The 26,074-nt window shown below is 38.7% G+C and overlaps 1 long non-coding RNA gene across 2 annotated transcripts in view; it reads left to right on the plus strand.

The window, feature by feature from the left end:
- The window catches only part of LOC141381272 (uncharacterized), a 66,135-nt gene that overhangs the window by 15,599 nt on the left and 24,462 nt on the right, over positions 1 to 26,074 (plus strand). The window contains exons 1-3 of one of the 2 annotated variants that reach the window (XR_012401189.1): positions 15,325 to 15,630; positions 15,878 to 16,366; positions 16,466 to 16,510. The exons of the other annotated variant lie outside the window; for it this stretch is intronic. This is a non-coding gene — a long non-coding RNA (uncharacterized lncRNA). Of the gene's footprint in view, positions 1 to 15,324; positions 15,631 to 15,877; positions 16,367 to 16,465; positions 16,511 to 26,074 lie in introns of those variants that run through there. 2 annotated transcript variants of the gene reach the window in all.

The following is a 26,074-nucleotide window of genomic DNA, read 5'->3' on the forward strand; positions in this document are numbered from 1 at the left end:
AGAGTAAATGAATGAAAGACCTTTCTCATATGTTATTATCATTATTATTATTATTATTATTATTATTATTATTATTATTACTATTATTATTATTATTATTATTATTATTATTACTATTATTATTATATAGCATTTTGTTATATCTAAAACCAAATGAAAATGTTACAATTATAATTTCAGAATGACACAAGGGTGAGAAAATAATGACAGAAAAAGAATATATATTTAAAAAAAATTAACTATTTATTTAAAAATAGATCTCAAGCTATTCAAGTCTCTTGAATAAAAAAAAAATTGATGCGATTTGAAGATACCCGTCAAGTTATATCAGCAAAAAAACTTATAATATCATAAGCGGCACCTCGGATTTGTCAAATACAGCTCTTTCTGTGCGACACTGCTTTCATGTGTCTTTGGTCACAGGAGGAATGATGGGAATTGAATCGTACTCATGGCAGGAGGTTTTATAGTATGCGGTGTGGTTTTTAAAGAGAAGGAGCGAAGCAGGTGGAAGCCTGGAGCTGAACAGCAATATGGGCCATGAAGTCTTGTGGGAACTTGCCTATAACATCCTCCCTTTGATCTCTTTTCTTATTAGCATCCTTTCGCAGCGCAAGCCTAACAATGAGTACTCCTGCAGTGCCAGTGTTTACAGTGGGCTTCATTAAAGTTTGGCTATTGAGGCGCTCATATTTGATTAAAACGTGCATTCGCAAGCACTGTTCATATGACTCACAGCATAAGCTGCGATCCAAATAGCCTCGGTTTTCTCTCTTCTGAAATCCCTACCCACGGCCCTCTAAGTGGCATTGCCATCTGTAGAGGTGTTCCACATAGAAGGGCTCAGAAACCTAAAGGCCATCCAAAAATGACTGTAACATCAGTCAATATGAGGATAATCCCATACACGATTTAATATAGGATACAATTCTGTCATTATTTATTTTCTCTTATGTCATTTTAAACAACATCTGAGACCTTCTGTAAAATGAGATAGTTAGCAGAATGTCCAAGCTTTTCTTTTTCATACAAAAACAGTGATTGAATGCTTGATTTTACTTGGTTGATGAAAACGTTTCTGCAGGTTTTTTTGAACTGATGTGAAGACAACACATTTATATAGTCTCTTGCAAAAGATCTCCATTACTTTGCAAGCTTAAACTTAAGATTGAAATAACCTGGAATGTGAAATAATTGACAAAAAGAAGAATTTGTGTTTTTAAAATATTCTAAAATTAAGATGCAAGACACATTTCAAGTAAAATGAAAAAATCAATGCAATCCATTTTAATATGTCACAACATCCTTTTTTTTTTTTTTTGGCATTTTAATGTCTCTACTCAATTTTATTCAATAACTCACACTTAGCTATGACTATATAAAGCATGTTTGGCATGCTGTCCTGGGAGAGAGCCCTGAGCTTATAAGATCCTTGAGCCCTGGGCTCCCTCCCATTTGCAGGGCAAGAGGGGAGTTTGAGCTTAGGTAGATTTTGAGAACTACCCTGACTTATTGACTATAATGACATATAATGTTATAGAGAGGTATACTGCTTACTAAAAGCTTGTCTATGGTGCTAATTCGGTATGATCAATGTACCTTTACTTAACACTTTTGGATTGTGGGAGGAAACCGGGGAACCCGAGGGACACCCATGCTAGCATGGGGAAAACATGTAAACTCTGCACAGAACTGTTGACTAGCCTAGAAAGGTCTTGAACTGGTGACATTCTTGCTGTGAGGCAACTATACTGATCACTGGGCCGGCGTGTCACCCAATCAAGAAAAAAGAGGGAGGAGTAGTGGTGTGAGGGGGGTTCTTCAAGAAGAAGGATTTATTTATGTATTTTTTATTATATTTATTTTTTATTTATTTATTCATATTTTATCTATAACCAGAAACACTGGTTATTTATGGTGACTCAGGAATTGTCTAACTGGTAAATCATGTGTTAGCAAATGCGGGACAAGCTGTGGTCAATCATGAGCAATGTGATCCTTTCAAAATCAATTTAGGAATAAACTTAACTTGTTAAATAAAATTGAAATTGTTTAATTAATCTGTAAATTTAAATTTAAAACGTAATTTATTTTTTTTGAAAAGCATGTCTAAATAATGAATTTAAATGTCTGTTTTTGTAAGTTGAAAATTTATGTTTAGTTTAGCTTAGCAAAAAGTTACATGTTTGGGACTCTTTAATTTTTTTTATAACAACAACAACAACAACAACAACAACAACAACAACAACAACAACAATAATAATAATAATAATAATAATAATAATAATAATAATAATAATAGTAATACCAATAATAAGACCCTACATTTATATAGCGTATTCCCCCACAAATGGATTATTTTCTTTACCAAATTTGTCTCTTTGATTTTCCTGGATTTAGAATATATATATATATATATATATATATATATATATATATATATATATATATATATATATATATATATATATATATATATATATATATATATATATATATATATATATTCTTAATTTATAAATAATACATTATAATTATAAATATAATATGCAAATATATATACAATTTTCATAATCAAAAGCATGTCTAATTAATTGGATTCATATTAATTTCTTTACACTTATATGTTTCTCTTAAACCAATGTTTTATTTTTCGAATGGCTTATTGGTTAAGGGTTAAAAAAAATAAAAATAAATAAATAAATAAATAAAACCATTTTGGGGGCAAACAAAGTAATATACAACAGAGGTTTACCCACCAAATGAAAGTAAAATGTGTAATTATTCCTTGATTTTTTCTTCATTGAATTTATATGCAATTATCTTAATATTCATATATTAGTCTATATTATGATACAAGTAAGTGCACATCATTTTTTAATTATTCCTCCAAAACTAGACAAATTTAATGAAAGAAGGATCATTAATTTCTTTATAGTAAATTTTATGAATGGATTTCTTGATTTCCAAACCACAGAAATCATTGGACCATCTTTTTATAATGGCATTTTGGAATTAGACTCCATGAGATACTTAAAATGTTCATCCAAAAAAGAACAATTGCTGTTCATTTACTCACTCTCGTGTATGCATTAATGTCCAATAAGTCAAAAGTCTGTCATCAAAAACTCCTTACCGTATATAATTCTTTTAGTCTTAATGACTCTTTCTTTGCTGCACGACTTCATCAGAGAGCCGACAGTGCTGAACTGCTCCTGCGGGAAGTGTTAGTGTGGCTAAAGACGAGGGATTTATTTGGGAATGAGAGCAGGTAAGATGTTGTCACAGATGGCTCCACCAGCTCAGTGGAGGCAGTTGGGATTGTTCGGGCTGATCTAATTATGTGGGAGTAATGGGGCGGCAGAAATCCTGGCAGCTGCCCCCTCGGCCCCCTGGAGAGAGTCTCTCTGCCTCCATCATGCCATCAGACCTGATGATGCCCGCTGCTGTTGGCAGACACTCTCACTGGTGACTGAATATTTAGGCCTACTGCTTTGCATTGATTAGCTTTTACCTGAATAAGCTTGGTTACTGCCATCAAAAGCCTGGAAATGATTGGCTTATTTGCTTGTTTGTCGATTTGCACTGCTCGTTGAGTGAAAAGATGATTGTAGTTGATTAAGGTGATTTAATTGTTTTTGCGATTCATTTCCAAGCATCCCAACACAAGTCACAACAGCCGGGGCTGGACTTCTCAAAAAGAACAATGGATTCAAACCTATAACTAAGTTTCTGAGACTCTATTGGACAAATTTGATGACAATGGTATTATACAGGGTGGCATTGTGGTTCAGTTGTTAGCACTGTCGCCTCACTAAAAGAAGGCAAGTGGGCCAGCAAGAGAGCTGGCTGGGTTAGTTGGCATTTCTGTATGAAGATTGCATATTCATGGTTTGCGGCTGGAAAGTGAAGTGGATATTATACTCTTTAAAGTGTGAAGTTAATATATATATATTCAAATTGTATGTGTATAATCTGCTTGTAGACTTGCATACCATTAGAAGAATTGCCAATCACAAGAAATGGATAAGTTATATAGTTATCAGGTTTGGGTCAGGGGTTAACCTAGATGGAATTTGGGGTCAAGGGTTAAACTAGATTGGTCTTGTGTGATATATGTAGAAATAAGGGAAAAACAGATGACAGAGGTGGAATTTGGAGTCAAGGGTTAAACTAGAAGGGGTCTTGTGTGACATATGTACAACAAAGGCAAAAACAGAGTATTTAAGGAGGGCAGAAGATGAGTGACACAGAATTTTCAGGCAGAGATGCTACTGGGGGTCTCCTGAAAAATCTCCTTTGTTGTCGACAATAAAGAACTCTTCTGAAATAAAAACCATTTGACTTCGCTGATCATTGAAGAAAAGAGAAAACCACCACAAAAGTCATCCGCTGCCTAAACCATATACTGGAATAGTTGGTGGTCCAAACCGAATCTAACAGGAGCAACTTTGGACACAAGAGGAAGCTGTCTGAAAGAGATGTCCAGGTGCTAACACTGATTGTATCCACCAAAATGTTTATCAAGAGCTCCACAAGGTCAATATACATGGCCAGGGCTGCTGTAGCCAAACTTCGGTCACTCGCGCCAAACTGGTTTCAATGGTGCCAGCCGTGAAAATCTTGGGCTGTGGACAATGTGAAACATGTACTGTTCTCTAAGTCCACATTTTACTGTCTTTCCCACACTGTGACGCAGTGCTGCAGTAGGTAATGCTGTCGCCTCACAGCAAGAAAATCGCTGGTTCGAGCCTCGGCTGGGTCAGTTGGTGTTTCTGTGTGAAGTTTGCATGTTTTCCCTGCGTTCACGTGGGTTTTCTCCGGGTGCTCCAGATCATGAGAAAATGTTGGTAATCAAACAATCTCCTATTAGACTTTTTTGTGTGCACAAAAAGTGCAAATGGAAGTCATTGGTAAACCAAAACATTTTTTAAAATATCCCTTTTGATCCTAGCAAGCATATTGCAGGTGTGTTCAATTTGGTCTCTGTAGTCTGTGTATTTATTGACTATATCCTTCTGGGACCCAAAGACCCTTTTAACTTTTTTCTGTGATTTCCTACATCCTTTGGTTTAAGAAAAATACAATTTAGAGTTTTTACATTTTGTTTTTATTTTTAATTTTACAGTATGTCCACTGTAGTGGACCACAGGACCATTTTAGTTCGAAATGACCACCATTCAGACAACAAAACTGTACAGGATATGGCTGTAAAGGGATAATAATCCAACATTAATGTAACAAAAACTAAACAAAAGACATTTTTTCCTTTTGTATTAAAATTTCTGAAACAAACATAAACCAATATATATATATATATATATATATATATATATATATATATATATATATATATATATATATATATATATATATATATATATATATATATGTTTGTGTGTGTGTGTGTAATAATAATAGTAAAAAAACATTTAAAAAGCTAAATTTTGCATACCTCGCTCCTTCCCATAAAATGTGCTTGTTTGTATGTCGGCCATTTTGGATACAATGTAAGAAGTGGTTCCTAGCATGCCAGCCAATCAAATGACATATTACTAGAAAGCCCAGGATGTCAGAACAACAGGACTGAGTAGCTCAAAAATTCTAAGAAAATTCATGAAAACACAATGTCCAGTACAGAGGACACAAGTCTATGGGCGGGGTCTCAGGATATTTGGACTAATATTAGACATCGATTTGATTTTCAATGCCCAAATTTAACCTTGTTTTAGCCAAAACATATGCGTAGACATCTATTAGACATCGTTAAAACATCCAACAGTAATTTTGTTTAGGTTTGGAATGTGCTTTTTGTGTTTCTACAGTTGAAGTCAGAATTATTATCCCCCCTGAATTATTAGCCCCTCATGTGTTTATTTCTGTTTAAAGGAGAAAAGATTTTTTCAACACATTTCTAAACATAATAGTTATAATAACTCATTTCTAATAACTGATTTATTTTATCTTTGCCATGATCACGGTATATAATGTTTTACTAGATATTTTTCAAGACACTTCTATACGGCTTAAAGTGACATTTAAAGGTTAATTAGGTTAAATAGGAGAGTTAGGGAAATTAGGCAAGTTATTGTATAAAAATGGTTTGTTTTGTAGACCATCGAAAAAAAAATGTATAACTTAAAGGGGCTAATAATTTTGACCTCAAAATAGTTTTCAAAAATTAAAAAACTGCTTTTATTCTAGCGACAATAGAAAAATACATACTGTGAAAATGTTTTTGCTCTGTTAAGCATCATTTAAGAAATATTTAAAAAATAAAAAATAAATAAAAGGGTGGCTAATAATTCTTACTTCAACTGTGTTCTGCTATTGCCTGAATATTATTTAGTTGTTTATTATTTACTAATTGGACTACCTCACTTTACTTAATTTGGCAAATTAATTAGAAAATATGGTCTCTGGTAGTGCTTTCAGGTTGTTACACAGTAAAAAACAAATTCTTGCTACCTAAACCTTTGAATTCAATCAACCTACGTCAGTGAAACTGACTAAAATGACAAAGTTCAACTTTGAATAACTTAAATATTTGAGACCCGATTAACTGATTAAATTAATTAAAGTATCAAAAAAAAAAAAACATTTGTTGTCAAGACTTTTTGTCATATTTTTTCACAGTCTAGACTCATTTCGTGCTAATTCAAAGTTAATTATTTTGCATTGATGATGAGCATCCATGACAACAATTATTAGCTAACATATGGATGTAAGGAAACATTCATATTCTAAATATGACATCATTGTCAGTACTTTGTGTTTTAAAGACAGATTGCTATCGGATTCACTACACTCTCAGCCTGTCTTTCACTCAAACTCAGAATGCTCCATTTACTCTATTCAGTGCCAAACACATTGTTCGGTAAACTCAAATTGACTCAGCGGTTCTATAGAAACTGTCAGGCAAGGTCAGACTTAACATCAGACACCTACAAGCACAGTGTGTACTTGATGAAAAAGAATATAGCAGAGAATAGCCAGTAGTAATGAAAACGGCATTGAATAACTAGACTATTATGTAAAACCTTCTACAATGCATTAAACTTAATCTACTTTCAAATAAAAATGGAGAAAAAACATCATAACATTTTTTGAAATCCTGCCATAAAAACCAGGTCACAACAGATTAACTGTCATCAGAATCTAGCAATTTTTCCAGCAGGAAACCCTGGAGTTTTCAAGAGCTGTTGATGTGATTGCTGAGTGTCTCTTAGCCCTGTATAAAAAAAATATCAGTTTGATTATTAAAGAAAAGCTAGAAAGTTGTTTGGGTTGATTCCTGTTCTCTCCATCCTCCATTCTGAATGGATCAGGGAAGCGCTGTGCTAATTATGCTAATGTTATTACCTTGCCAGGGATTTCGTCAAGACGCACAGATAAACAAGATGTCGGTAATCAGCATGTTTTGGAGCGATAATGATTCTGTTGACCCATCAGAGACCCAATTAAGAGTGAGCACACAGGACTCCCCTCAGTACCATCTTGTTTCGTTTGCTCCATCAGTGCCCGCTGTTTGGTATTCCGGCTTTCAATTAGGAGCACCACTTTGAGACCAGCGGGGTCTTGCTCAGACCCGTCCATGTCAAGCCGCTCTAATCCAGCTGTGCTCAGTCAGCCCTGCCTCCGCTAATTTAATTTCAGGCCTTTCTCGCACTCGTTTAAAATTATCATAACAATATCGTTTATGCCTACCAAGCATTTTTCTTTTGGCCTGATTCTCACATTTTACTACATTAAATATTTGGGCCAGGGAACACATATATTTGCTTACTATTAATTCACTTCATGTTTATTTCTATAGCGCTTTTACAATGTGCATTGTGTCAAAGCAGCTTAACATAGAAGTTCTAGTAAATTGCTTTAAATTTTACTGCTGAAAGTCCAAACACAAAAGAGCAAATCCATCGATGCACAGCTCCACAAGTCCCAAACCAATCAAGCCAGTGGCGAGGAACAAAACTTTACCAATTGACGAAAGTGAAAACTAAAAAACATTGAGTGTTGAACATTATTGTAAGACGGCGTATTGCCAGTATGAGGTTCCACTACAACATCACAGACAATTTTGTCATAATTTTTCTCATGACATCTGTGCAATTTAAAATGTCATTCGAGTCTTTCCTGCTGCAACAACTACAGTAGCCCATTCCAGTAGTGTTCTGCCTGTGTTCATCGATAACAACATCATGTCCTTTTTATTTAGCAATTCTCCACTAATTTGTGAAATATAAATGTACAAGGCGACACAACGGCGCAGTAGGTAGTATTGTCGCCTCACAGCAAGAAGGTTGCTAGTTCGAGCCTCGGCTGGGTCAGTTGGCGTTTCTGTGTGGAGTTTGCATGTTCTCCCTGGGTTCGTGTGTGTTTCCTCCGGGTGCTCCGGTTTCCCCCACAGTCCAAAGACATGTGGTACAGGTTGTTTACGCTATATAGTCCGTAGTGTATGAGTGTGAATGAGTGTGTGGGGATCTTTCCCAGAGATGGGTTGCGGCTGGAAGGGCATCCCCTGCGTAAAAAACATGTGCTGGATAAGTTGGCGGTTCATTCCGCTGTGGCAATCCCGGATTAATAAAAGGGCTAAGCCGAAAAGAAAATGAATGAATGAATAATTGTACAAGACAAAGAAGAAGAAGTAGAAGAAAATTACGTACAATTCTAAGTGCCATTACAGTCTTACCTACTGTAACAAATACTTCAATCTCACTTCTACTGTCATTATTTTTCCAGTTTTATTTTGCATTCCTTCCCCTTTAAAATATGTAATAATCAATAAACACTTTTGTCATGCTCTTCTAACACTTTGCCTAAATGATACTTGCCATTCTATATTAGGGGTCACCAATCTCGGTCCTGGAGGGCCGGTGTCCCTGCAGGGTTTAGCTCCAACTTGCTTCAACACACCTGCCTGGGTGATTCAAGTATACCAAGTAAGAGCTTGATTAGCTTGTTCAGGTGTGTTTGATTAGGGCTGGAGCTAAAATCTGCTGGACACCGGCCCTCCAGGAACAAGTTTGGTGACCACTGTTCAATATAATGCCTAGGAATTGTATAGAATGCCTAGGAAATGTGTGCAAAACCTTTACAAAAATTGATAATTCATAATTTTCACAGTATTTACCATTATATATTGCTTTTACTTATTTTAATAATTGAATCAGTTTTCATTTAAATTTGTTATGTTATACAAAGTTTAAATAAATATTTTTAGTTTGTTTGATTGATATAAGTTGAGATGACTAGAACATTTAATTTGATTCAACAACAACAACAAAGGCAGCAAGCTTTTTTACGTTGTGGATAAAGTCTTATACTTTTACTTCACTTATATCTGAAATAAAAAAAAATAAATAAATAAAAAAAGTTTCTTAATATGCATGTATTGTGAGTATTTGTGGTGTGTTTTCTATTTGTGTGGTGTGTGGATTTCCAAAACATGTCCTATCAAACAAAAAAGGCGTTTTCTTAATTTGTGGTGTTTTTTTTTTTTTTTTTTTCTTTTAGCATAAGTTTTCTTTAGATGCGGTGCATTGAGCTCTCTCAGCCCAGTCCTGCTTAGCTTCAGTGAGCAACCAGTTTTTTGGCTGCAGGGTGATATGACTTGGCCATTATAATTTGTGTGAAAAAGAAAAAATGTTGTCGCCTATAGTGTTAATCTCTTCAAGAAATGCAGTAAAAAAAAGCATTTATATGTTTTGGGAGAATTTCGCATTACTCTTTTTAAATCATATAGATTTTTAGGGGAATTATGTGAATTACAATGTTAATTGGTGAGAATCAGTAAACCGATTTACTGCTACAAATTGCAATTTCCTTTACATTGCATGTGTGTTTCACCATCTTTGTGTGGGATTAGATGTGTGAGGTTGACAATAATTAGCAGTTTCTTTCTTCTTGGGCTAATTTTAGATGAATTGCACCCATAGTGCGGGTCTCGTTGGGCATTTCAATGTATGTGTATGCGTTTATGTGTTTGATGGTTTTGCCTTTTTTTGCATTTTTTGGACTGGTGCCTTTATGTCAGTTTTTCATGATGTTTCAAACAACATATTTCTTTTACTGTTATCATCAGAATTCCCTAGACATATTTCCTACTTTTGTTTTATTATTATTTGTTTTGTAATATTATCATCACACATATCCAACAGCAGCACATATTATTTTTGATTAATATATTTCAAAGAAAATAAATATTCATTAATCTAAAAAAAAAAAAAAAAAAAAATATATATATATATATATATATATATATATATATATATATATATATATATATATATATATATATATATATATATATGTTTATTGGTGCATAAATATACAAAACTGAAATATAAAGCTAATAGAATACAAATTATTAAAGTTTCAGCACATTTTGTCCTTCTGTTCACGAAAACTAATCTTGGAAACTGTCTCGAAGTTTCTGAGTAGAAGTAATCTGCCTTATTCTTTCCTTACATCATCAAAAGATGCCTGCTGAGAACAGAACACTCTTATATTGTTATGAATATTCATTTTTGGCACTCAGCAGTGGGTGCTGGAATTTGATGTGAACAGGTAGCTTTTGATTGCTTGTGAATATTCATAAGCACCTGCATTAATGTGTGACTGGTCATTGGGAAAAAAACTCAACTCTAGTTCAAGGTCAAAGGCCAACATTGAGCTGTAGTTCTGCACTGGCCTCACTGGATTCCATGATATTTTCTCTCTCTCATTTACATTTTGCTAATGTGTTGATGTCAAATCGTTGAGGCGCAGAACCATATTTAATAGTCTCCACTGAAAAAAAGTTATATTTTGCATAACTCTCTCTCTCTCCCTCCCTCTCTCTCTCTCTCTCTCTCTCTCTGCACAAAACGTTTTGTGTTTTTGCACAAAACTTTGTATTGACCTCAAAACACTTTTACAGTGGTGCATGATTTTCATTTAAAGGGCACTTATTTTACCCCTTTTACAAGATGTAAGATAAGCTTTTGGTGTCTCCAAAATATCAAATATGTTTCAGCTCAACATACCCATCAGATTATTTATTATAGCCTCCATAATCTGCCTATTTTGGTGTCTAAGTATACTGTAGATGTTTTTGTAGTCTGCGGCTTTAAATGCAAATGAGCTGCTTCTCTCCGCCCACCGTGCGTGTCTGCTTCTCATCATGAGTTATGTCAGGTAAACAGCAGAGTGACATACAGACTAGGATGAAGCTGAAAAACAGCTCATTAGTCAAAAATACCAAGTAAGTTTATTGGATGTATTTGTGGTGGAGTTTATTCAAGCCTTTCTGAAATGGTATCATGGTTTTGTGATTGCTGCTCTAATTATTATTTTTAAATGTCTGGGTAAAAAACAACAACTTTTTCATCTTTGAAAAAAAAAATTACATTTTTTAAAATATCTATCAAATTTTGGAGCAGTAAACATTCATTCATTTTCAACTTGCATCCTGGATCACCACAGTGGAATGAACCGACAACTTATCCAGCACATGTTTCATGCAGCGGATGCCTTCCAGCTGCAACCCAACTCTGGGAAACATCCAAACACACTCATTCATACATATACATTATAGACAATTTAGCCTACCCAATTCACCTGTACCACAGTCTTTGGACTGTGGGGGAAACCACAGCACCTGGAGGAAACCCAAGCAAACGCAGGGAGAATGTGCAAACTCCACACAGAAATGGCAACTGACCCAGCCGAGGCTCGAACCTTCTTGCTGTTAGGTGACAGCACTAGCTACTGTGCCACTGCGTCGCCAGCAGTAAACATGTCAGGCTAAATAATTCAAATAAATCATTGACTTCTGCACAGATTTCTTTACAATTTGAAACAGCATTATTGGATATCTTTTCTGCTCGAAAAAAAAAGATGTTGTCCTGAAAAACAACAATAAAAAATGTAAATAAAAAAATCGTACACATACTTTAGGAACGGTATTACAGAAAATTTTGGCGGTTTTAAAACCTTGACTTTGCCCACATGTGCATACATGTTATTATAGAAACATGGTGTCTGCCAATCAATTAGTTGAGTGGGGAAAACCATACTCATACGTCACGTTGAAGTGGGCCTCGAAATCACTGGGATTTGGGTCCTATTTTAACATTAGGAAATGTAAAAAAAAAGACTTGTTGGGTTTATTTCACTCCAATATGACAGTGGACATGCTATAGCTACACACACTTCTGTTTAAACTGCTAACAAAAGTTTATTTTCATCATAGGTGCCCTTTGATTCCCGATGTAGGCCTTGTCCACAGTAATGAAATTTCATTTTCAGTGCATCTTTTGTTCTCTGTTTTGGCCTTCTATTCACACTGACAAAGCATTTTTGTAACAAAAAAGTCTACAGAGAGGATAAATTTGAACATGTCGTTTTTCCATTGTAATTTGTTTTGTTCAGTCAAAATAGAGGCTTTTGAAAACACAAAACAATATCACATGTTTAGTCATGAGTTCAAGTCATGGCCTATTCAGCCTTAAACAATATGGTGGATAATGTTGTCCTGCTATCATTTTTGCAGCAAATTTTTTGCCCATTTTATCATTTTTTGATAGCATTGGCAAATGTTAGATTTGACCAGTTTCAGATTTTCTTTCTTTCTTGAATGCTTCTGCACACAGATTTCTGATTCTGAAATGTTGTGTCTGAAATGACAGCAGCAGGATGTGGGGACAGACAAAAGTGGGTTGTTTTACGTGACCACTGAGGAGTGTTTAACCAAACCAGACAATAAATGCAGGAATAACTAAGACAACTTTACAAATATCACACAAGTTTTCACCAAGCACCAAGTTCACTTTTACAAAAGTTCACAAAGCGAACCAAAAAGAAAATGTGATGTATATTGTAGCTGTTATATAAATAAAAGCTGATAAAAACGTATTTCTCATGTTATCTATATCAGCTTTGGCAGATAAGGTTTTAACATTTGGTGGATCTAAAATCAGTGCATCTCTAAAATGTATTGCAGGGCTTTTCTTTAACACTGAAAATACTAGAGTCAATACTGTTTAAGAGTTTTAAATTACTGTATTGAAGTATGTTGGAATATCTCCCTCTATTTCATGCGTGTTCAATAAGAAAAGGTCTGGAAGTGTTTTCATCAATGCCAAAAATATTAGTAATTTATTAGATACAAATGAATAATTTGATGAAAGAGCTCTGCGTTACCCCAATGCAATACAAAAATTCCATTTAAGAGGTTCGAAACTAACATACACTTCCTGACTCCAGCATATATACACAACTGATATTAACAGGTGGAATTTTGGTTTAACGCCACTTATCAGTCATTCTGCAGTCCTTTGGCTCTTGTACCCCATTCATACTTCCTCCTTCTGCAACCCTTTTCTGCATACCAGAAGTAAACAATTACGTGCATCTTTAATATATTTCACAACTTCTACAAGCATCATGACAACTTGTGACATGTCTAGACTTTGTATTTAACAGCAGTTCTTCTATTTCCCTATTATCAGAATGTTCCTTCTAAAAGTATGCAGCACTGAAAAAAAGTGTGCAAAAATGTGGTACAATAGAAAAAGATTGAATAATCTGTTGTTAATCTAACCATTTTTCTAAAAAATAAAAACACAAAAGTAATAAAAATAAATTCCTTTTTTCCAACAAGTATAAGAATTAATCATTCATTCATTTTCTTTCAACTTGATAACACTATACAGTCATTGATATGGTAAAACATAAAGTTTAATTAAATTATATAAACAAATTGCACAGCGCTGTAGTACAAATATAAAGTATATTACAATTATAGGGTATATTATACTACAATTAACCACAGTCAACTGTAGTAAAACTAAGTATCCTACAATATCAACTGAAATGGGTAAAAATTGTTTAACTATTTTGACTATTAAAAAAAAAAGAAGGTTTATTAGGTGTTAATTATTTTTATAAACCTGTTCATTTTGTTGGGAGTGGAGTACACTTTTCCTCCCTTCTGAATGGGTGGTATTTGAATGTTTCACAGTATTTAAATGGGTGTCATAGTATTTACACATTGTTTTTAACTGCTTGTTTCTATAGATAAAATCATCCAAAAATGAAAATGTAAAATGCCTTGCCTTTTAGCTTCATTCAATGAAAGCAACACTTTAAATCCACAAAATGTGCAAATTTCTACAAAAAATATCATGAACCTCTTCTTTTTGATCTCCTCAGCCAGCTGTTCAAAACATCTCAATGTTAGTTTTGTTCTCTTTCCCCCACAGCTTTATTTTCTGAAATAAATTAGGTTATTTGGTCCTTCATATTTTAATTGAAAGCTGTTTTTCCTCAGTTGTAAATATCCCTTTCTTACCTTTATTATCAGCTGCAGCCCAATAATGTTTGACTGAAAGAATTAACTGAATTGTTTAAAGACTGACATACAGTTTTCTAACAGAAAGCTCATTTAAATCAAAACTCTTTTGACACATTTTTCACACAGACTTGTTTTACCAGTGTACTCACCGAATATCATCAGAGTTTAGAAGCTGAAATGTGATTACTATGCCTGAGCTGTCTGTATAGAATAGAATTTTTAAACAAAACATGAAACCAATTCTAGTCAAACAGAATATTGTTTAAACTGTCTGCCATGAGGAATCAGGTCTCTTTAGAAAATATGCTTACTGTATTTCACCTGTTGGCAGAATGGCTGTTTCTTCAGTGTGTGTTTGTGTCATCCATTGTGGCTCTTCAATACATTAAGTGCACAGTGAACAAGGCAGAGATATTGTATGTCAACTGCCGAGCAGATGTCTAACACAGATGTCCATAATGCATTCAAATACTCTGCAACCCCAGTCAAAGAATGCCAATCCGTGCAGAATCAGGCGTAATATCCATGTTAGTCTCACACTAAACACAATTATACACGTATTTTACAGTGACTGTGATTCACCACGAAGCCTTCCTGAGGCGACGCTACTGCAAATCTATAAAAATCTGTCTCGAGTCAACTGTGACATCTGTGTACAGCAGCAACTCCAGATAAAGTCTATAATTATCATGACTCATGGTTTGATTTAATTTGGGCTTTTTGTTAAAAGGCAGATTAAAAGAACAGGTGGGGGAATGACTTAACGAAGTTGCAATTAACAGAGTAAGTAAATATTTGCTGGTAGAAAACATTCTGTGTTGTTGTGCTGCTAATCACTTTTTTTTTGTTCTTCAGATCTGCTCTGATCTTGATTCTGGTATCACTGACCCTCAAAGACTAAATTATGTTCTATTAAAAGTAAATGGTAAACTGGCATGTCAATGACATGGTCATTTAGTTGCATTGTATGAGACAAAAAAAGCAGGGTTAGGGGGTTATTTCTACTAAAATATCACTAGCTGGGTGTTACGTGAGGATGCTGGACAACGGAGTTGGGGATTCACATGCAGTCATGAAGGCAATGGTCAAAGACAGGAGCAAACAGTAGCTTAAGATAATCCAAAATACGCGGTCAAAATACAGGCTAATGGTCTCGGCAGCAAAACAACAGAATAAACTAAGCAAAGGGTCGAAACATGGAAAGACAATGTCACACAGAGGCGTTTTTAGGGTGTGTGTGAAACAAGAAAAAAATAAATGATGGCTCAGTCGACGTAGCACTATGGTGCAAGGTGCGTTTATTTACAGTGCAAAAGTGTCCAATCCAAAAATCCAAAAAAATAAAGTAGACAAAAAAAAAAATAAAAAATTATATATATATATATATATATATATATATATATATATATATATATATATATATATATATATATATATATATATATATATATATATATACAAAAATAAACAAACAACAAAACAAACAAATAAAGACAATAAAGTAACAAAATAATTATATACAAAATATTTTCTATCCAGAATTATCAAACCAACCATTCGCCACTACTCACACCTTCTATCTCCAACGACTCCCACACTGAACTGAGCACAAGTCACTCTATTTATAGTGAGTGACTCCGCCCAGTTTGGATTAAACTATATTGAAGGTAAGTATAAGGTAAGTATGGACATAAACAATCTTTCAGGTAAGCATTTCACACTTTCATACACTTCATTTGTATTACTATATAACTTAAAACCAAAATTATTAAATCAGCATTTTCACATGTCATGAATACTGCTTTTTTTCATTGTTTTCCCATTCTTTTCATCCCCCACATAAAACACATAGTCTCCCCCCGGGTGCCCAACCACTCAGCGCATGCGCAGCGCATCACTGTGCATAAAATGCTGCGCATGACCTTTTTGGCCCCTTTTGCCTCCCGTAGCCGCGATTGCGCAACCCGGAAGAGAGACGCAACAGAAACGCAACGAGACGAACAAACACAAACACAAACGGACACACAGGTAAGACAAATGTATGCGGTGTGATTTATGGCGTGTCAGAATATGCAAGGATTAATGGAGTATATAATGTGTTTGTGCGTATATGTGTTTTTATTACAGCGCAATCTCCCGTGTGCACCCGGTAGATCGGCTGTTGGAGTGAAGGTAAGTTATGTGTGTGTGCGTGAATATGTGGGTGTACAGCTCTGCCGCAGGCCAGTGACAAACTCCTTTGTCACAGACAAACAAGGAAAACGCTTTGTAATGCTACAGTGTAAAACAAGACTCAGCAATGTGTGTTGCAAAGAGACGTGTCCAGTTAATGATTCAATGATGAGCTTCAATTGTGATTCTGTGTCATCATCAGTGATCTGGAACAGGTGTGTGTGTGTGTGAACAGGTAAAATGGCATTGTAGTTCTATTGGTGGCAGATTTGTAGTTCCCCTTTGGTTGGGGAACTCCAGTGCTATAAGTGGATTTTATGTTAAAATCCACGTATGGGAGGTTTCGGGTCAGAAGCCGCTTGTCTGAAAGAGTATTAAACCGGCCAATGAAAGCAATGAATTGGCAGCGTAAGCTTGCGCAGGTGTGCCTCATTGCCAATTATCCCAGCATATAAGCACAACCGGCACTAGCAAACGGCGTCCTTTTCGCTTCAGAGACTTTCTGATCGAGTCGATGAGGGTTCCTCCTGCTGTGATCCAGCGATACCGAGCGAATGAGAGCATTGTCCCAGTCCAGATTGTGTACTACGCAGTGGCAGACGATCGAGCTGGGGTTCTTTTCAGGACGGCGCTCCGACTGTGCGTTTTGAATGCTGTGGGTTTCTGTCCTCGGATGATGGGCACGGGCACTGCGTTACATGCTGGTCACGGGCAGTTCATGTCGTCATTGCGATGCCATGACTGTTGCGCAGTAAAGATCACGGCTAGCCTTTGCAAAAGGGCAAACCACCCCAGTTGTCCCCTGCTCTGCACCGGGCACTCGGGCAGATCTGAGGCTTTAGCGAGAGATAATCCATCGCCCACGGGCCCGCGGACCTCTCGCTCCTCCAAGCGCTCCATCTAAGCTTCGGGCAGGGGAAGCGATCCGTCTAACAGATGGTAGCCCTTACGCTCGATGACACTGGAGACCAGACATCCACTGCGGCATCGGAGGTTGGGCTTTCATTGTCTGATGATGAACCAGACCCGCTCGCCCCCTTCGGACAGGTGAGCGCTGTCAAAACGGATCCTGAAACGGACATGTTAGCTGTGCTTTCCCGGGCTGCTTCGGCCATGGGTTGGAGATGGTTTATCCTCCAGCTCCGCGGCCGGACCGACTAGAGGGGCGTTCCCTTCTTCCCGGAGGTGCACAGTAGGCTCACTCGGATTTGAAGGGCACTTTTTTTCTGCTTGTGCTGTGTGTCCCTCCACCCTCACCACTCTTGATGGTTGAGCGGCCTGGGGGTATGTGGCGATTCCTCAGGTTGAGTGCGCGATGGCGGTCAATTCGCGCGGCGCCTCTTCTTGGCGGGGTCCGCCTCGTCTCCCATCCAAAGCCTTTAATTTTTACTCCCTCGGAGCCAGAGCTTGCAAAGCTGCGGGCCAGGCTGCTTCTGCCTTGCATGCGATAGCCACCCGCCAGCGATACCAAGCGCAGGCGCTGGCCGAGCTGCACGAGGGTGAGTCCAACCCAGGCTTATGAGCTTTGCACCGCTAAGCTCTTCGGACTACTAAGTCCGCTGCGTGTGCGTTGGGGAGGACAATGTCCACACCAGTGGTCCAGGAGTGCCACCCCTGACTAAAACTTGGCTGATATGCGCAAAGTCAACAAAGTCCGCTTTCTTGACTCCCCCATATCCCAAGCTGGTCGGCGACACCGTCTGCGAATTCACCCAGGAATTCGTGGCGGTAAGAGAGCAGTATAATGGGTGATGTCACCTTCGTAAGCCTGCTTCGCCTGCCGTACCATACATATCTGCTCCTCGCCGAAGGCACCCGCCTACGAGAGCTGCACCGCCCCTGCAAACGCCTCTGGCGAAGCGGGCGCGTCGAGCACCTCGGAAGCAGGCAGTCCCCTGCCCAGAACGCCGCTAAGTCCGGCAACGGACCACAAAGCATCCCTGGGACAGGTCATCTAGAGAAGAGGGAACTTGCTCTTTCCCCGCTAGGGGGCGGAGCCCCATTTCCAATGGCACTTTTTACTGCCATGAAATGAAAGGGCACTTTTCCTCTTCCCCGGATGTGACAGCCCGAAATCTGGCAGTCTGAGACACTGTGCTCTCTAGCTCGCAGGTTCGGTACACTCCACCAGTGGCTCACGAGCGCTGGGACGGTTCCCTCCCCCAGCCCTCGAGCCCCCTCTCCGGAGTCAGGGTGCGGAGCCAGAGTGAATCGCTCTCGCGCTTCCAAGATCAGCACACCCGCTCCGCGCTGCCCCACCTCTGGTACGTCAGTGGTTGTAGCGATGACGCCATTAGCGAGGGCTCTGGCTGCCTGGTTAGCGCGGGCCAGCCCCTCGCGGTGGCTCATACGCACAATCTGACTCGGCTATGCGATTCAGTTCGCGAAACGGCCCCCCAAGTTCACGGGTGTGTATTTCACCAGGGTCAACCCCCTGTCCGCCCCTATCTTGCGAGAGGGGATTGCTGCCCTCCTGGCAAAGGGTGCAATCGAGCCGGTTTCTCCAGCCGAGATGGAGAGCAGGTTCTACAGCCCGTACTTCATTGTACCCAAAAAGAGTGGTGGGTCACGGCAAATCCCAGATCTGCGCGTTTTAAACCACTGTCTTCACAAGCTGCCGTTCAGAATGCTCACGCAGAATCGCATCCTCTGATGTGTTCGTCCTCAGGATTGGTTTGCAGCTATAGACCTGAAGGACGCGTATTTTCATGTCTCCATTCTTCCGTGCCACCGCCAGTTGCGGTTTGCGTTCGAAGGTCGAGCGTGGCAATACAAGGTCCTCCCCTTCGGGCTCTCTCTGTCTCCGCGGGTCTTCACCAAACTCGTGGAGGGTGCCTTAGCGCCCCTTCGGCTTGCGGGAATCCGCATACTCAATTATCTCGACGACTGGCTGATTTTAGCCCACTCGCGGGATTAATTGGCTATGCACAGAGACGAGGTGCTCCGGCATCTTCACCTATTGGGGTTGCAGGTCAACCGAGAAAAGAGCAAACTTGCACTGGTGCAGAGGATCTCTTTTCACGGGATGGGGCTGGACTCGGTCACCATGGTAGCGCGCCTCTCCGGAGAGCGTGCTCGCCTGTTGCTGAACTGTCTGAGGGAGCTCGACAGCAAAATAGTGGTCCCACTGAAATACTTTCAGAGGCTCCTGGGGCATATGGCATCCGCTGCGGCTGTCACGCCGCTTGGATTGCTCCATATGAGACTAGTTCAGCACTGGCTTCTAGATGGAGTTCCATAGCATGCGGGCACACACCGAGTCTCGGTTACTGCGCTGTGTCGCCCCCCTCAGCCCCTGGAACGACCCCTTGTTCCTGCAGGCCAGCGTGCCTCTGGGAAAGGTGTCCAGTCATGTTGTTGTTTCAACAGATGCTTCCAACACGGGCTGGGGAGCCATGTGTCATGGGCATGCAGCTGCGGGCCTGTGGAAAGGTGCCCAGCTGCATTGGCATATCAATCGCCTAGAGCTGTTGGCAGTGTTCCTCGCTCTTCACCGCTTTTTTTCCGGTGTTGGAGCAGCAACACGTGCTGGTCAGGTCGGACAGTATGGCGGCGGCAGTGTATATCAACCGCATGGGGGGTACGCGCTCTCGCCGCATGTCTCAGCTCGCCCGCCGTCTGCTCCTCTGGAGTCACCCGCGGCTGAAATCGCTGCGTGCCATTCACATCCCAGGTATGCTCAACCGTGCAGCCGATGCGCCCTCACGGCAGCAAATTCCCTCTGGAGAATGGAGACTCCACCCCCAGCCTGTCCAGCTGATATGGGCGCGATTCGGGGAGGCCCAGATCGATCTATTTGCCTCTCCCGAGAACGCTCATTGCCAGTTGTTCTTTCCCTGACCGAGGGCACTCTCGGCACGGATGCACTGGCCTACAGCTGGCCTCGGGGCACACGCAAGTATGCATTTCCTCCAGTGAGCCTGCTCGCGCAGCTATTGTGCAAGGTCAGGGAGGACGAGGAGCAGGTTCTGCTAGTTGCGCCCCTCTGGCCCAACCGGACCTGGATATCAGAGCTCTCCCTCCTCGCGACGGCCCTCCCCTGGCAGATCCCTTTGAGAGAGGACTTACTTTCTCAGGGACAGGGCACCATCTGGCACCCTCGCCCCGATCTCTGGAACCTCCACGTGTGGTCCCTAGACGCGAGGAAGACTTAGGTACGCTACTGTCTGCGGTGGTTGATACCATCACTCAGGCTAGAGCCCCCTCCACGAGGCGCGCCTACGCCCTGAAGTGGAGTCTTTTCACTGAATGGTGTGTCTCTCGCAGAGAAGACCCCAGAACTTGCCAGATCAGTGTTGTGCTCTCTTTCCATCTAGAGAAGCAGGAGAGCAGGCTGTCGCCCTCCACTCTCAAGGTTTACGTTGCCGCCATCTCCTCTTATCACGACGCGGTAGCTGGGGGCACCATGGGAAAGCATAACCTCATCATCCGGTTCCTCAGAGGCCCTAGGCGAATTAATCCATCTCGCCCCCCTCTCATGTTCTCTTGGGATCTCGCCCTCATTCTCACATGCTTGCGTTCAGATCCCTTCGAGCCACTCGAATCAGTATCCTTAAGATTTCTGTCCCTGAAGACAGCTCTGCTGGTTGTGTTGGCCTCCATTAAAAGGGTCGGGGACCTGGAGGCATTTTCAGTCAGTGACTCGTGCCTGGAATTCGGGCCGGATTTTTATCACGTTATTCTGAGACCCTGCCCGGGTTATGTGCCCAAGGTTCCTACCACTCCCTTTAAAGACCAGGGAGTAACCCTGCAAGCGCTGCCCCCGGAGGAGGCAGATCCAGCCCCTTCCTTACTCTGTCCAGTTCGCGCTCTGCGCATTTATGTGGACCGTACTCAGTACTTTAGATCATCTGAGCAGCTCTTTGTCTGTTATGGCGGTCAGCAGCAGGGAAGTGCCGTGACCAAACAAAGATTATCCCACTGGATTGTGGAGGCCATTTCTTGTGCTTATTTGAGCAGAGGTCAGTTGAATCCTCTTGGGTGCGTGCACGCAGCGCCTCTTTAACAGACATCTGTAGAGCTGCGGGCTGGGCGACACCCAATACATTTGCAAGGTTTTACAATCTGCGAGTGGAGCCGGTTTCCTCAAGGGTATTAGGTGACCCTTGGTGATTGAGGAAACAACTCGGTGGGGTGTTGTAATACGCTTGCGGTGCCCTTTTTCCTTAACATGGAGAGATGTGCACCTTCCTGTCTGTCAGTAAAGCTCCCCGTTCAGTGAGCCCTGCAGATTCCTGCGAGGCCCCCAGCACTGACTCAGCGGAGGAGTCACTTGCTGGCCCACTACATTAGGTCTGCCCGCTGGTCAGCCCGCATGTTTGGGTATAGGTGCCGGCTATGTGCGATCCCCTCTGGCGATCCCATATGCTTTTTCCGCCACGGTTCAGTCCCCCCTCTCGGGTGAACCCGTGCCTTCCCTATCTGCTAACCACCTTCTTATGCGCACTCCCCCTTCTTAGGGTTAGTCCATATGTATTTCCATAACATCAAATCCACTTATAGCACTGGAGTTCCCCAACCAAAGGGGAACGTTCAAGGTTACAGAAGGGGAACGGAAGTGCTATATTCCGTCGCCATAATGACTGTCCCTTAGCTGTTTAAAAGTCTCTTCAGCTTAAAAGGATGGCGTTTGCTGGCGCCGGTTGTGCTTATATGCTGGGATAATTGGCAATGAGGCACACCTGCTCAAGCTTATGCTGCCAATTCATTGCTTTCATTGGCCCGTTCAATACTAAACCTAAACCTGCAGGGCTTGATAATAACACCTGCCAACCTGCCAAATGCTGGTAGATTTCAGCTTAGGTGGGTTATACAGCCGCTCCCACTAGCCACTTTGGCTTGGTGAAAATAATTTTTTAATTGTAGTTTTCTTAAAAGCAGGATTCAACAATAAAGATGTCCCAATATGAGTGCTAACGTGATCTTAGAATTGAGACTGACAAAAATAATTGTGTTCTTGCGAGCAAAAGAAGGCAGATAAACACAGAATGAGAGGATGATCTCTCTCATGCACAGGTTGTAATGTGTGCGACTGCGCACTCTCTTTTGTTAGCAGCAGCAGTTGCCACTTTCACTTTAAACATAATTTGAACAGATCATGGGTCTAATGATTATCCTTTCATTTTCACCTTATTTTTTTGCTTACAGTTGTTTTTGTTAATATGGTTTAATTATCATTGCTGTTACTATATGATTTAATAGGAGATTATTGTGCATATTTTAGTTAAATATTTGTCAATTGTACTGTTTTTAAAGGGGTTTTATTGATTGAAAAGTGCATGTTTACAGCTATATTTTGCTTGTTTTGACACATTATATTTGGCTAAGAAATAATGATTTATCTATTTTTGGTGTGGTCAGAGATAAATTTGGTAAATTCTTAATTTTGAGCCCTGAAAAGTAATGTGAAATAAAAACTAATTGCAAAGTGACAAAAGCCATTTGCTCATGCACAGAGCAAGCTCATACACAACACACAAAAATAGTGAAATGAATGAGGAGGCTTGTGGACATTAACACACAATTTAAATCAAGTAATTTTAGCATGTCAAAGTCAAATTTATGCATGTAAAATATATTTTCCCAATAATAAAATTATGGCTAGTAATAATAGTGAGTGGGCTGGTAACCTTGGAAATCTACTAGCCACTGTGGCTAGTGATCAAAAAAAGTTAATGTCAAGCCCTTATATTAATTGTATATTTAAACTTAATAATTAAATTGCAGTTACTACTACCTTAAGACATCCAAGTGATTTTATTTCTATTAATTGGAAAATACTTAATTCAGTTAATATTATATTCCCTGCAAAAACCTTATTTTTTTTAAAGATTTAAAATACACCACAAGTAAACATACTCCACATAAGTTTATTTATTTTTTTGTTTCCACTTTTCCATGCTGTCTCTATAAATAATGTCTAAATGACAGAATATATATGTTTTTACCCTTAACAACTATCTGTTTATTACTTTCACTAATCTTATCAGACTTTAAACAAGCTTCCTTCAGCAAAGCGTCCTTCGTGAAAATGTTTTATTGCTTATGTTTGCAAGACCTCATATATAAAACATGAATAAATGCATTTCATTTTTACATGCTAAAATATTCTTATTGGTATACATACTGTAGAGATTCCCTTGGCATCCGATTTTGTTATGCTTTAATGCATTTTTTTCTGCAATGTGTTATTTGCTGGAGTCAAATTGGCCCCAAATAGAAACAGAAACGTTGTCACTAGGGGTAGCATTTACAGTTTTTTAACAAGACAGTGTATATATATATATATATATATATATATATATATATATATATATATATATATATATATATATATATATATATATATATATATATATATATATATATATATTGTGAAGCAGCAGTTTATTATACATGAGATTGGTCTCTAACAAAAAAAAAAAAAAAAAGGTTTCTGTTCCTTATTATTTTCATTAACTGTGTGCTCCAAAACAAATTCAACTGTGGTTTACATGACCTGGGCAGACAAGGTAAAAGTGAGATTTCTTAGACCTGTGAGTCATTAATCAATCTACATTTGAGACTTTAAACTGTGGCATCTCTGCTGGAAGCTGGAGCTTAGGCGTCTGTGGAGTAACTGTCCATGAATAACACAAGCAGTGTCTGCGACTTTAGTTAATCATGCAGCGTTCGTCAGGCTTGTGCATTAAATATCACATGGAATCAGTGAAATTGCTGCATGTGGTCAGGTCTCGACACTTGCAAAACACTGAATCATGCAGGAGCAGTTCAGTTCACCTTTTCTGTAATGAATCCTGAGCATGCCAAAAAAGATTTTGCTTGTGTGTTTAATTATATTGTTGACATATTACATTGTATATGTGTTTATTAATATAAAAATGTGTTTATAAATAAGTTTTACTCTAAAATATAGATGAATCTTTGTTGAGGAGTATGTTGTGTGGACAGAGAAGTGGACTGGTGAAATTATCATCATTAAACTGAGAAAAGACTGAATGCAAAGTATGTAAAGAAGTGATTTATAGGTGGAGGTGAAGTGTCATGGTTTGGTTTTCTGCAGCAGTAGTTTGGCCTCTTATACAGATACATGGCAGGGAGAATGTAAATGTTTAACAGAAGCTCCTTCAGCAACACATAGTTCCTTCTCTGCATTCACAACCCAATTGGCCAGCAATTTTATGCAAGACAGTGAATAAACTGAGGTAATGAAGTGGCCAGACCAGAGTCCTGACTTAAACCTGACATCAAATCATTGGTTCTAACTGGGGCCAGACAAAATCTGAAGACTTTTTTTTCCTATTTCTGCACTGAATTTTGTAGAAAATCAGTAGATTTATGCTAATAGATATTAAAATAATAGGAACTATATTGCTTAATGTTTATTTAAGTTGTATAATGCTAATCCAATTAGAAATACTTGTCAAGTGAACAAAGCTCCGATTTCTACTAAAAGAAAGATAATTTTACTTTACTATCTGTATTATACAGTACATAAACCCTCTAAACATGTCAATATTATTCAGTAGTATATCTGAAATTAATATGACAACAGATTAAATAAAAATGTACACAATTACACAAGCAAAGAAATCACTTTTTTCTGTGATGACAACCACTTACTGTAGGTGTACTTTATCCCATACAGAATACAATGTGATGTCTTGTGGCCATAGATGTGCCGATGTCATTTAAAACAAAAGCCTTCATAATTCTTACAAAAAAATTGATATTGAATGAACTGAGGTAATGAAGTGGCCAGACCAGAGTCCTGACCTAAACCTGACTTAAAATCCATTGGTTCTCTAACTAGGGCCGCACATAATCTGTGGACAATTGTTTTTTTTTTTGTTTTTTTTTTCTCTGCTATCTCTGCACAGAATTTTATAGAAAATCAGCAGAATTGTGCTAATTGATTTTAAGAGTATTGTAACTAAATACTGCTCTAAGTTTATTTAAGTTTTATAGTGCTAATCCAGTTAGAAACACTTGTTTAGTTATAGTATATAATATTTCTACTTAAAGACAGAAAATGTTTCTTTACTAAATGTATACTAAATGTATTACTGAAATTAATATTTCAACTAAATAAATAAAAATGTACACAATTACACAAGAAATCACTTTATTCTGTGATGACAACCACTTACTTTATCCCCTTCAAAATAGAATGTGATGTCTTGTGGTCGCAGGTATGTCAATGTCATTTAAAACAGAGGCCTTTACAATTCTTACTAAAACTTTGATATTGAATGAACTGAGGTAATTAAATGGCCAGACCAGAGTCCTGACCTAAACCTGACTTCAAATCATTGGTTCTAACTAGGGCCAGACAAAATCTGTAGACTTCTTTTGTCGTTGCTATTTCTGCACAGAATTTTGTAGAAAATCAGCAGATTTATGCTGAATGATTTTAAGACTACTAGAACTAAACACTTCATAACGTTTATTTAAGTTTTTTAACACTAATCCAATTAGAAACAATACTTAACAAAGCTACAGTATGTACACACAAAAACATAAGTAAATAAATCAGGTGTACTTTATCCCTTACATAATAGAATA

The sequence above is a fragment of the Danio rerio genome, chromosome 3 (genome assembly GCF_049306965.1).
Source record: "Danio rerio strain Tuebingen ecotype United States chromosome 3, GRCz12tu, whole genome shotgun sequence".
Classification (NCBI taxonomy): domain Eukaryota; kingdom Metazoa; phylum Chordata; class Actinopteri; order Cypriniformes; family Danionidae; genus Danio; species Danio rerio.